Genomic DNA, 12,124 nt, shown 5'->3' with positions numbered 1-12,124 from the left:
GAATTGCGCTATTGAAATCATTGATTGCTGAGTTACGATGGCAAATGAGTACCGTAGGCATCTGGGATTAATTTCAGATGAAACCCAAAAAGTCTCTTTCTAGAACTTAACCAATAGCGGGCAGGTAAAGCCCATATGGCAGTCTCGGCTCCTCGAGGGAGTGCTGCCGGGCAGTGGGGCAGGGCGGTGGAGGTGCAGGGTGGGAGGTAGTAATAACCGGCATACCGCGGAACGGAGTTAAGTACATAAATAAATAAATAAAACAAATTACATTGCACGCGCTGCATTGCTATTTGGTGTTGCAGTGCGCACAATGTAATTTGGTTTATTTATTTATACACTTAACTCCGTTCCGCCGTATGCCGGAGTTTACTATCCTCCGCGCCGCAGCACTCCCCCAGGAGCCCCCACTGCCATATGCAACTAATCCCAGTTCTCAATCTTGAACCTAAAACAGGCTTGACCCGTGGATGCATTAATGAATTAATATTGGAGTGTAATACAGCATCCGTCTACGAAGAAAGGTAATTCTCTTGGAATTTGCTGCTCGAACAAACCTCAGCGCGGAGCTGGTACTGAATTCTCCATTGGGAAGCCACAATCTTGCACCCAGCTAGTGATATGATTTTGTTCAAGAAGTCTGGTACCTCCTCCTCATATATCCTTGGGAGGGAGGGCGAGGTGGGGGGGTTTAAAGCAGACCAAACAACTTAAGTGAGGAAAAGGCCGCTTTATTAGGAACAAGTGCACAGCACTAATAATAAACCTTGGCAAAGCCTTCCAAAACGAATCCTCACTAAATAAATAAATAAACCTAAACCCAGCCCCCCACCCCCACCCCTAAAATTGTATGGCTCCTCCCCCACCCATACAATACATCCATTCAAACATTTAAACAACATTATAAAACATTACATCATCATATAAACATAACGTCATCATTATAAAACATGTCGTCTTCATTATAAAACATACGTCATCAATACAAAACTTACGTCATCAACAAACCCAATAATATCATGAATACCAGGCCCTCCATAAACCAATCACCTGCCTGACCCTTCACCCCTGTCAAACCCCCACAAAACGTCTAAACGGTCAACCAATGACCAACTCATAGATCCCTGACAATAAACAAACCTGACCATTAATCACCAAAAACTGACATAAACAGTCCTGAAACAACTAGACCCCGCACCGCACCTGTTCCACGTGACAATTACAAAAAGTAGAACCCCTGCACACCTGCTCCAAAGAAAAAGGGCCAACCAGACAAAGAGAAAAAGATATAAAGAGCGGAAAAAAGGGGGAAAAAATCTGCACTAAAGAAAACATTTTTTAACGGGAGGGAGGGAGGGAAAAAATGTTAAACTGTCTAACCTCCCAGCCACCAGGTCACCAAACCTAAAATGGTGGCTGTGAGGCGGAGTCAGGGGCCTAAATAACTAGGCTACCAAATACTACTGAAAGTAGCCTAAATCCGGAATGTTCTATGCTAAAAAACCCTGCCCCCCATGCGGCCCTCCCAAAATGCCCGAGGGGGTCCTCCCTGCGGTCGGATGCCCCCCCCAAGCCCCCCTTGGGAGGGAGGGCGAGGTGGGGGGGGTTTAAAGCAGACCACACAACTTAAGTGTGGAAAAGGCCGCTTTATTAGGAACAGGTGCACATCACAAATAATAAACCTTGGCAAAGCCTTCCAAAACTAATCCTCACTAAATAAAAAAATAAACCTAAACCCCGCCACCCACCCCCTCCCCTAAAATGTTATGGCCCCTCCCCCACCCATACAATACATCAATTCAAACATTACAACAACATTATAAAACATTACATCATCATATAAACATAACGTCATCATTATAAAACATGTCGTCATCATTATAAAACATACGTCATCAATACAAAACTTACGTCATCAACAAACCCACTAATATCATGAATACCAGGCCCTCCATAAACCAATCACCTGCCTGACCCTTCACCCCTGTCAAACCCCCACAAAACGTTTAAACGGTCAACCAATGACCAACTCATAGATCCCTGACAATAAACAAACCTGACCATTAATCACCAAAAACTGACACAAACAGTCCTGAAACAACTAGACCCCGCCACCCAGGAAGGTGGGGGTGGGAGTAAACTACCCCACCTCTCCTTACTGCCCCCCCAGTAGGAAAAGTAAAAGAGAAAACCTGGGAAAAATTACCGATGCATCGTCAAGGACCTTGCTAAAACCTCTCGTAACTCCAACAGGTACAAATCCATACCGACTCTAGAAAGGTGGAACCCATCATCCCTGAATAACTCCACTGACTCAAAATGGATCTCCCTATGAGAGATTCCCCCAAAACCAAGCTGACGGCAAAATCTAGAGACCTCCGCATTCACCTTCTTCCTGGCTCAATCTACCGCTCTGGGATTCACTGCTCCTCTCCAAATCCTACGTGGAATCAATTCAGTCCAAAAAACATGGCAACCAGCCCAATGCTCCTTAATAAGAGCCAAATCCTTCTTGATGGCTCGCAAAAGCACCACTCCCTTAGTTGCGCAAAGGTCGTTTTCACCCAAGTGTATCACTAGAATGTCCGGGCAGCAACCTCCCACCAAACCGTTATTAAGGCATGAAATCAGTTCCCTCCAAAGCATCCCACCTTTCCCCTTCCAAACAATATTAAACATTCTGATATTAAAACCTAATGTTTCTCCGAAATAACTTTGGGCCGCTTGAACTCAGGCCCATTTCACGAACGAGTGCCCCACAATCCAAACAGTCACCGCTGGAGAACGGGGCCCAGCAACTGAACCTGAAAAAGAAAAAACAGTAAATACTCATGTAGAGGAAGATGACGCAAGCGCCTCCTCCGTGGCACCTCTCACGTATCGCTGAAAGCAATTTGAGGACCAGCGCCCCAACCTCATGATGTCCCTCTGTGACCAACCCCTATTAAAAGCTTCAGTCGCAGCGCCAATCCTAAAAGAGTGCGTGCCATAATGCTCCTCATCCAGACCAATGCGCCGCAAAGCCTTACGCAAAACCATGCGAAAATGATAGGCTGTAACAGGAGATTTATTAATGTGCTGAAACACAAGGTCATCATCAACACCCCTTGATAAAGAATGCCAACGGCGAGCAAACTGCAATGGGCACGTAACTCTAGGGGAACTCGCCTCCAACCACACTCCTTTACCCAAGTGCTTCTGATCAGTTTTAGAGCCAGCCAGCCACACATGAACACCTTCCTCTGAGCAAAAAACATCTTGCCAACAAATCCCTCCCCTGGATTTAGAACCCAACAACTCGGATACCCGAAAAGCACCAAAGAACATAAAGGCCATTAACAGGCAACCAAGCAAGCCTCAAAATCATCTATACAAACAGAAGGCAAAATTGCTAACAAACGCGCCCGAATCTGCCAAGAATCAGCTTCCTATTACTCCCCTGTTCCCTGGCCCAACCCTCAAGCATTCTCCTGCCAATCTCACCAGCCGAGGGGGAGTAACCCCAAAACAGTTTTCCCATAAAGGAAATGCCTGCAAACTTCCCAGAAATAGTCACTCTAGAAAGACCCTTGTCCATGAGGTCCAAAATGAACTTAACAACATCCTCAGAACGACGCCAAACCTCTTCACACCTGGAAGCTCCAGATTCCAAAAACTCCCTCCAAGCCAAGGAATAGGCAGAACGCGTAGACACAGATAAAGAACCTACCACCAGTTGTAAGACCCGACGTTGCCTACGTGCCACAGATGTGTCGGCATCGTGTCGGTGATGGGTCCGCCTCCCAGGCCAGTCCACGGAATCTCTCCCACTGTGAACGAGACAAAGCATCCGCTATGTCATTGTCCACACCAGGGATGTGCAAAGCGCGAAAATTAATATCATGTTTCAAGCAGCCCAGCACAAAGACTCTCATGAGTTTCAAAACCTGTGCATCTCTGGCAGATTGCCGATTCACAATCTCTACCACAGCCAAGTTGTCAACGCGGAAAATAACTTTTTTGTGTGCCAAATCCTCTCCCCAAAGAGACAAGGCAACTAGCAAAGGAAAAAGCTCCAAAAAAGTTATGCTCCGACCACCATTCAACCAATCCTCAGGCCAGTGTTCCGCACACCATTTACCATTCCAGTACAGTCCAAAACCCTCACTGCCTGCAGCATCAGAAAACATTTGCACATTCCATTGGAAATCAACCTCTCTCACCAAAGGCACACCATTAAAAGAAGTGAGAAAAAATTCCCACATACGCAAATCTTCTTTGACACCCGCTTACAAACGTACACGATGGTGAGGCAAATGCTGACCTGCCAAAGCCCTGCCTAATCTACGACAAAATGTCCTCCCCGCTCTCACCACTCTGCAAGCAAAATTGAGGTGTCCCAATAGCACTTGAATTTCTTTCACAAACACTTTCCGTTTTGGCAACATAACACTCAACAACTCCAACATCTTGACTTTTTTGTCATCTGGTAAGCAAGCTTCCATTGCCACTGAATCGATTTCAATCCCGAGAAAAAACATGGTGGTGGCAGGGCCCATCGTTTTCTCAGGAGCCAAAGGAACCCCCAAATCATCCATGAGCCCTTGGAAAGTGTCCAGAGCTGTCTGGAACTCCGCGGAGCCCGAAGGTCCAACAAAGAAGAAATCATCTAAATAGTGCGTTACCAGTGAATGACCAGACTGGTGTGTAAAATGCCACTGCAAAAAAGTGCTGAAACATTCAAAAAGGGCACACAATATAGATAATGGATACCCAGAAGACACCAATCATCTGGATGGACTGGAAGCAGCCGGAAAGCAGACTTAATGTCACACGTAGCCATCTCAGCAGCTGCGCCGGCGGTCACAACAAGTGACATGGCCACGTCAACTGAGGAATAGGAAACTGAAGCAGCATCCGTATCAATAAAATCATTTACAGATGACCCCTCCGGCCATGACAAATGTTGAATAAGTCTGAAATGCCCCAGCTCTTTCTTGGGGACCACTCCAATAGGTGAAATAATCAAGTTACGGATCGGCCAGTCATGAAAAGGGCCTGCCATCCTTCCTTCATGTACCTCTTTATTCAATTTTTCTGCACTATGTTCAGATGCTGACTTCAAATTGTCAGCCCAACGTCTCTGCCTTGCTCCAGAATAGCCCAGATGAAAACCAAATTGAAAACCCTCCAGCAATGTCTGTTTGACACCTACTTCCTCATACTCCTGAAGGGCAAGCTGTAACTGCGCCAACTTAACTGGCGTATGAGTAGGCTGTGGGGTTTTAGGTTTAAACCTATAATAACTGATAAAACCCCACTGAAAGAAAAATAGCCCTATCCGGTGAAACCATATAAACACTGAAAAAACACCTGGACAACCACAAACTAAATGCTATTCAAAGAAAGGAAAAAGAGAGTGAAAGAGTTATTTTTTTCTTCCTGAAGGGGTCAATTCAATGTAATTTTGTTATATAAGCTAGCAGAAATAAAGACTGGCTAACATTATTCTGCTTGAGTTTTGTTCTTTAGGGATGCCACTAAAATATTGTTTCTTCTTCCTTTTACTTTTTCAGTTTTGTGGCCTTTGGTCTAAAGATGCAGGGATTAGTTTCATGTTTTTGTTTAATTATTTTATAAACTATAGAGAATCAGGAAATATCAAACCCATATTTGATATTTTGGCTGCATTTGATTCTTTGACTGATAGGTAAAATGGCTGGTTTCATAAACATCTTACCGAATATGTGTCATCACATTTACCCACAGAGAATGGGTAAAAACCCTTAATACATCCAACCATAGTTTCTAGTGGGTCAGTATTGATAGTTGGTGAATTGCTAACACCTCGTGCTTTAAACATTCAATGCAAGGTAAAGTGACAAGTATATATATCACCAAGCATCAGGGCTAGTGGTGAAAACATGACACCAGACTTTTGGAAAACATGGAATGCAGTGTCACTTGCAATGCTTTTCAAAAAAGGTTCTTTCCAAGTTTAACGTAGATTGGAGTGATATTGTTTGTATTTGCAGGGATTTGCAGGGATTCCGCTACGTATATAAAAAAAGTTGTGTGATGACCTGTCAAAATTGATACCCGAGCTGAAGTGATTCCCTGTAGTAGATCCTTGCCACTTGTTAATTGGTATGCTGAAAGCATCTTTACAATCTTTACAATCTTAAGAGTTAATGAGGGATGCTATTGACTTTTTAGTCCATTCTGGTGCACTGTTTTCTTATGCACAGGAACTAAAACGCAAATATTTATAATTTCGTGCTTTATGTGGCATCAAAAAAAGAGTCATCCCAACTGTGTCCCTTAGCTGATGGTTCTCAGCCGACTATGAATGCTGAGAGGGCCTTTTCACAGAAGTTCACATGGGAAGGAAAGAGCGAGCACACATGACCCAAAGACACACTGAAGAAGTATTGTATGGTGTACTACAAAGAGATTATTTTACAAAAATCTATTTGAACTTCATATACACTATAAGTACACTGTCTATATACCATGTTCTTTCAGTGCAGAAAGCAATCAATAATAAAAGTAAAACGTTCCATAAACACCGGAAAAACTCTTTTTCTGTTATTTTTAGTGGCGCGAAAATGTGTAACCACTGATAACAACTGTTTTTTAAGCTATTGAAAACACTGAAAAAACCCCACCGGAATTTACCAAAAATAGAATCTGAAAACAGGAAAGCCTACGTATGAGCCTTTGGGCCCAGTACCCTGTGCACCTCTACCACCCCTACCTCCTTGAAACTGTCGGGACGTCCCAGAACCTCCCGCACCTGACTGCTGCCCTTGCTGGCCACCTGCTGGCTTGTGATCCCAACATCTAACCAAGGGGTGCCGTTTACCACAGCCGGAACATTCATGCCTATATCTGCAATATACCCTGCTACACGTCCCCTTATTAAATTCCCAGCAGGTGCCAGTACCAGACTGTGTGTTGGACGTGCTTCCCACCCCACCACGGGTGGGCTTGCCTTGAAAGGGCCGATAAATCAAGGGTAGACCGCTGGCTGTAAAAATTGTCTTACCCCCTGAGGCAGCCCCCATCGTATGCTGCCACAAATCTGTATCCAACTCCCCCATTTTGCCTCCGAATCCCATGCCATCCTAGCCCTAAACTGCTCATCATACTGGGCCCAAGCATATCCCCCTCCAGCCTTCCGAATGACATCCATGTATTTAAAAAGAGATAGGCTGCGCTCTGGAAACTTTTCACAGTAAACACTTGAATATATAAGAAATGCCGCAGTCCAATTTTCAATAGTCAAAGGAACTCTTGGACGCTTTGCAAGCTCATATTCTTCCTCCTTAGAACCCTCTTTAGATCGTACCTCACGATGAAGGAGTTTCAGTATTTCAACAAACTCACCCTTCCAAATAGGCTCCTTTGTGGACATCATTAAATGAGCGCCCAAAGGTTTGGTAACACCCATGTAGGGCAATTTTTTAAACTTCAACTCTTTACTGTCAAGGGCTCTTTAACTCCTCCAGCAGCCTCCGTATTTGTACTACTTTCTACTTTGCCCCCTGCAGACCCAAAACCTTCATCCATGCCCACAGCAGTGACCTTCACATACCTCCCTTTGAACAACCTCCCTTCAACAACCCCAGGAACCCCAACCACCGCCGTCCCCACAGACACCATTGTAGGTTTGTCCTGTGTGACTGAGTTCTCACCTGGCAACAGAGATACAGCTCTCACAGATTCCGCCCGTGGTGCTGAAACATCAAGTGTATGTCACCCTCCAGGAGCCCTGATTGGCGGGCCGCGCTCTCGACTCTCCTGAACTGGCCTTGTCTGAAAAACACTACGAGATACATTAGCGGGCTCCCCCCCATCCACCTCACGCAATTCACCTTCTTCAGGAGTATCTTCGTCATAATCCAAAACCACTGCCTCCGTATCAGGAGGGAAAGCAACACTCCGGGTCTTACCCAACCCTTTATCAACAACATTACTCTTAAGGTGATGAGAAGAACCTCCAGGTGGGGGAGCAGACTGTACTCGCCTGTACCTCCCCGGGCATTGACTCTGGAGCTCCATAGCCGACGGTAAGGTAGACCACCTAGACCTGCTATTCGGCGGGGCCAGCGAGATCGCGCCAGACCTGCATGTGCTGACCGCGACGGGCTCCCTCGGTTGAACAGAAAGGGCCGCGCTAGGCGCTCTCCTCACTTCTTGCAGACTAATTAATGGAATAGCAATGGGACAGAAAAGGTAGAACTATCTAAAAAAACTGTGTGATCAAAACAAGGGTACAGTCACGAAATCTGCAGGGAGTAATTTGTGGTGAAAAATATTATTTCCCATCAGATACCCGTCCTGTACCGCCCTACATCATTTGGGAACCTTCACCCGAAGGAAGTGGTAAACATCCACTGTAGATTAGGTAGACTGTAGCCTAATCTGGTGAAAGGAAACTAGAATGTAGTGGCAAGATTGAGTGGCATCAGGGGGTAATCTGACTAGCAGTGCAAAACATAAATAATAGTGGTGCTCTGCAAAATAAATGGGTAAGATTGAGTTGTGGAAGTGGAAGGGGACAATTTTAATAGAATCCTATCCACACCCAAGACTAAAAACAGTGCAAAGTAGTGTTCAACAAATGACTACTAGGATGGATTGTAGGTCGACATGTTTCTGCAGTTGGTGTAGAGTCAAACGATCTCATCCTGCTTCATCAGGACCTTAACATAATGCTACTGCTTAGTGTAGAATTAGTGAAGAAAATAAATGAAATTCATATCACCTGGAGTGCGTCCATGTAGATGATACAGGTGGTCATACAATAACAGTGGACAGACAAACAAAGAGAGACACACAGTTAATGGCCATAGTTCATAAAACAATCAATTGTTGTGAAAAATTACATTTGCCAATGGTTTTTTGGTCAGTAGTTTCTTCTAAATAAACAATCCTGTATTTGTCGTCATATTCAGATCGAGGACAACGGATAAAATTATATCCACTCACCCAATTTGTGGGGAATACACTCTCCACCTCACCTGGCTACAGCTCAGGTATAAATGGAGCACCGCTCTATAAGAAGAGAAGAAGAAGGAAGGTGAAGGAAGGACTAACGAGCTGTTTTTAGTAACATTATCTTGGAAAAAAAGATTTTGTATCCGGTTGTTTTATATTAAGCACAGTACATGCTAGTTAACCGATGTTTGATTATGTTGAAATATATATATTGGTTGCCTCGTTTGTTTCAGCGATTTCAGAAGGCAGCATGTACAAACCATGGGGCATTAGCAAACGCGAGCCAGATGGTGGTTCGTGTGGGGCGTTTATATTTATGTTTGGTATTACATTTAGTATATGCGCCTGCTTGTTGCTCAAGAAATATGTTCCACTAGACAAACTAGGCTCCGGGAGCAATCAAATTAGTATAGCAAGCGCGCCAACTTTAACCGATCAGTTGATCATGTGCGGCGTGTTTCATTGGGTGCTACACGCCAACTCTAACTCACGAACTGTGGTTCGATTTTAAAGAATAGAGGAACGCCTCAGGCCATTTACTTGGTCAAACCCCTTGTCTGTTAAGCGAGCCCGAAAGCATTAGGCTCCGTTAAAGACGTCAAATATTGCTGCGCGTTCCCCGGCTGGCTCACCTGTCCATCGGTACTCCGGACGTCCGTCTAGGCTGTCTTCGTGGGAGGTACCTGGACAGACAGGAAGCCGCCATAAGAACGCTACCATTACGTGCCCTGGAGTCACATGGTCACGTAGGAAAGACGTCAGGGTCTGATGGGATATGTAGTCCGTCTGGATTTCATCTTACTTCAGACGTGATATGTAAATACGCTAACAGAAAAGAAGACTGCCGTCACAGTTGCACGGGACATGTAATGCACACGGATTTCATGCCACTTAAGATGAAATGTTCAAGTGCGTAAACAGAGGAAGCCTGCCGTCATAGTTGCATGTAGGAAGAAGGTCCCACGCCTGATTGGTAACCTATTATATATATTCCGTAGTTACCGCGACTCAATGGTAACTAAGGCCTGTTACCTTTGGGACAAGTCATGTTTAAACGACTCGGTGTTGTTGGTAGTCGTTTTTACAGCATTGGATTTATCTCCAACTAATAAGCCAGTATTAGGGGGCCATGTAAATTAACAAGTGATGTGGGACAATGTTCACACAGTAGTGAGAAATATGATTTGAACAGTTGAAACCTCTTAGTAGTGTTGCAACAGCAGAATGAGGTATACGTGACCCAAGTTTATTATGATGGATTGTGAGAAATGTTTGTGTAGATAGTTATTTGTAGGACGATAACCTAGCAGGCACTCCACAAGCTGATTTCACGGTGACCTCACATCATGTCACACACCTCAATTGCAATGTGCCGACATTAATGGTGTTTAATTCACAGACAGAGATACAAGAACAGGACTGTAGGGGTTTTGTCATTACAGTATATTAGATTTAAACAGGATTATAGTAACATCCAAGGGATATCTTCAATCAGCCCCGTTTTATCAGTCTGCAGTTTGTGCACCCATCTTTGTTCTCTTCTAAATAGAAATGTACTTATGTCCCAGATATGTGTGGGGATCACTGGTTGTTCCAACACGGTCCAGCGTAGATCGGTGGGTAGATGGTGGACTGATATGAAGTGGTTAGTAAGTCTAGTTGCTTGTTTATTGCAACGTATCGAACTCTTATGTTCTGATATCCTTAGCTTCACTTTTCGGGTGGTCATGCCCACATATCTCTTTTCGCATGGGCAACTGATTGGGTAGATTAAATTGGCATTATTGCAGTTTGTGAACCTGCGTTGTTCCCATGCTCGTCCGGTACCAATGTCAATCGTTGTAGACCTTGAAGTCTGAGGACACGCCGCACATTGGCCACAGGGGTGATGGCCAGTGACTGCAGGCATATCCCATAAGGTACTTACTGCTCTGGGAATTTCAAATCTTGGTCTCGTGCGGACTAGTTTGTCCTTCAAATTTTGTCCCCTTTTAAAGGCAAAGAGTGGGGAAGGCAATGTATTGTTGCCTGTGTTGAGAATGCCCCAATGTTTCTTGACAATCTTGGTAACTTGGTTCGAAAGCATGCTTAATGTAGTGACGCATGTCATGCGTTTCGTCTTAGGTTTAGTGAGGCTCTCCTCACTTCACCTCGGCGAAGCTGGGCTGGGCCACGCCCTACCGAGTCTGAACCGCCGTACCTATCCCTCTCCTGTAAAGTTTGGACTAGTGTGCTGGGTTCCCTAATAACAACACCTGCCCCAAGCTCTGGCCGCTGGAATATCACAGTATTTACAACAAGGGGTGGTGAGGGACAGAGTCTCTGAATTAAGCAGAAAGCTCTCACCCAGTCAAGGGATCAGGGCTAGATCCAACACCGTTTTTTAGCTCACTGCACCATCCCAGTTTCAGAACCTGGCTGTATGCAAATTAGTCTGTTCCTGTCCCAGTGCATGATGGGAACAGGGCAAACCAAACTACAAAAGCCAATTCTTACACTGGGAAGGAAACAAGCTCCCGGGGACCGGTTTCTGGCATTACAGCCGTCTTCGGCCCGGTTTGCTTGAATCCTGATGGTGCAACGAGCAAGGGTCTCACATCTGAGAATACCCTTCCACGCTTAGGGTGGACAAAAATATTTACAACAAGGGGTGGTGAGGGACAGAGTCTCTGAATTAAGCAGAAAGCTCTCACCCAGTCAAGAGATCAGGGCTAGATCCAACACCGTTTTTTAGCTCACTGCACCATCCCAGTTTCAGAACCTGGCTGTATGCAAATTAGTCTGTTCCTGTCCCAGTGCATGATGGGAACAGGGCAAACCAAACTACAAAAGCCAATTCTTACACTGGGAAGGAAACAAGCTCCCGGGGACCGGTTTCTGGCATTACAGCCGTTTTCGGCCCGGTTTGCTTGAATCCTGATGGTGCAATGAGCAAGGGTCTCACATCTGAGAATACCCTTCCACGCTTAGGGTGGACAAAAATATTTACAACAAGGGGTGGTGAGGGACAGAGTCTCTGAATTAAGCAGAAAGCTCTCACCCAGTCAAGAGATCAGGGCTAGATCCAACACCGTTTTTTAGCTCACTGCACCATCCCAGTTTCAGAACCTGGCTGTATGCAAATTAGTCTGTTCCTGTCCCA

This window comes from Lissotriton vulgaris, chromosome 2_2 (genome assembly GCF_964263255.1).
Source record: "Lissotriton vulgaris chromosome 2_2, aLisVul1.2, whole genome shotgun sequence".
Taxonomy (NCBI): domain Eukaryota; kingdom Metazoa; phylum Chordata; class Amphibia; order Caudata; family Salamandridae; genus Lissotriton; species Lissotriton vulgaris.
Note: the sequence above shows the minus strand (reverse complement) of the source record.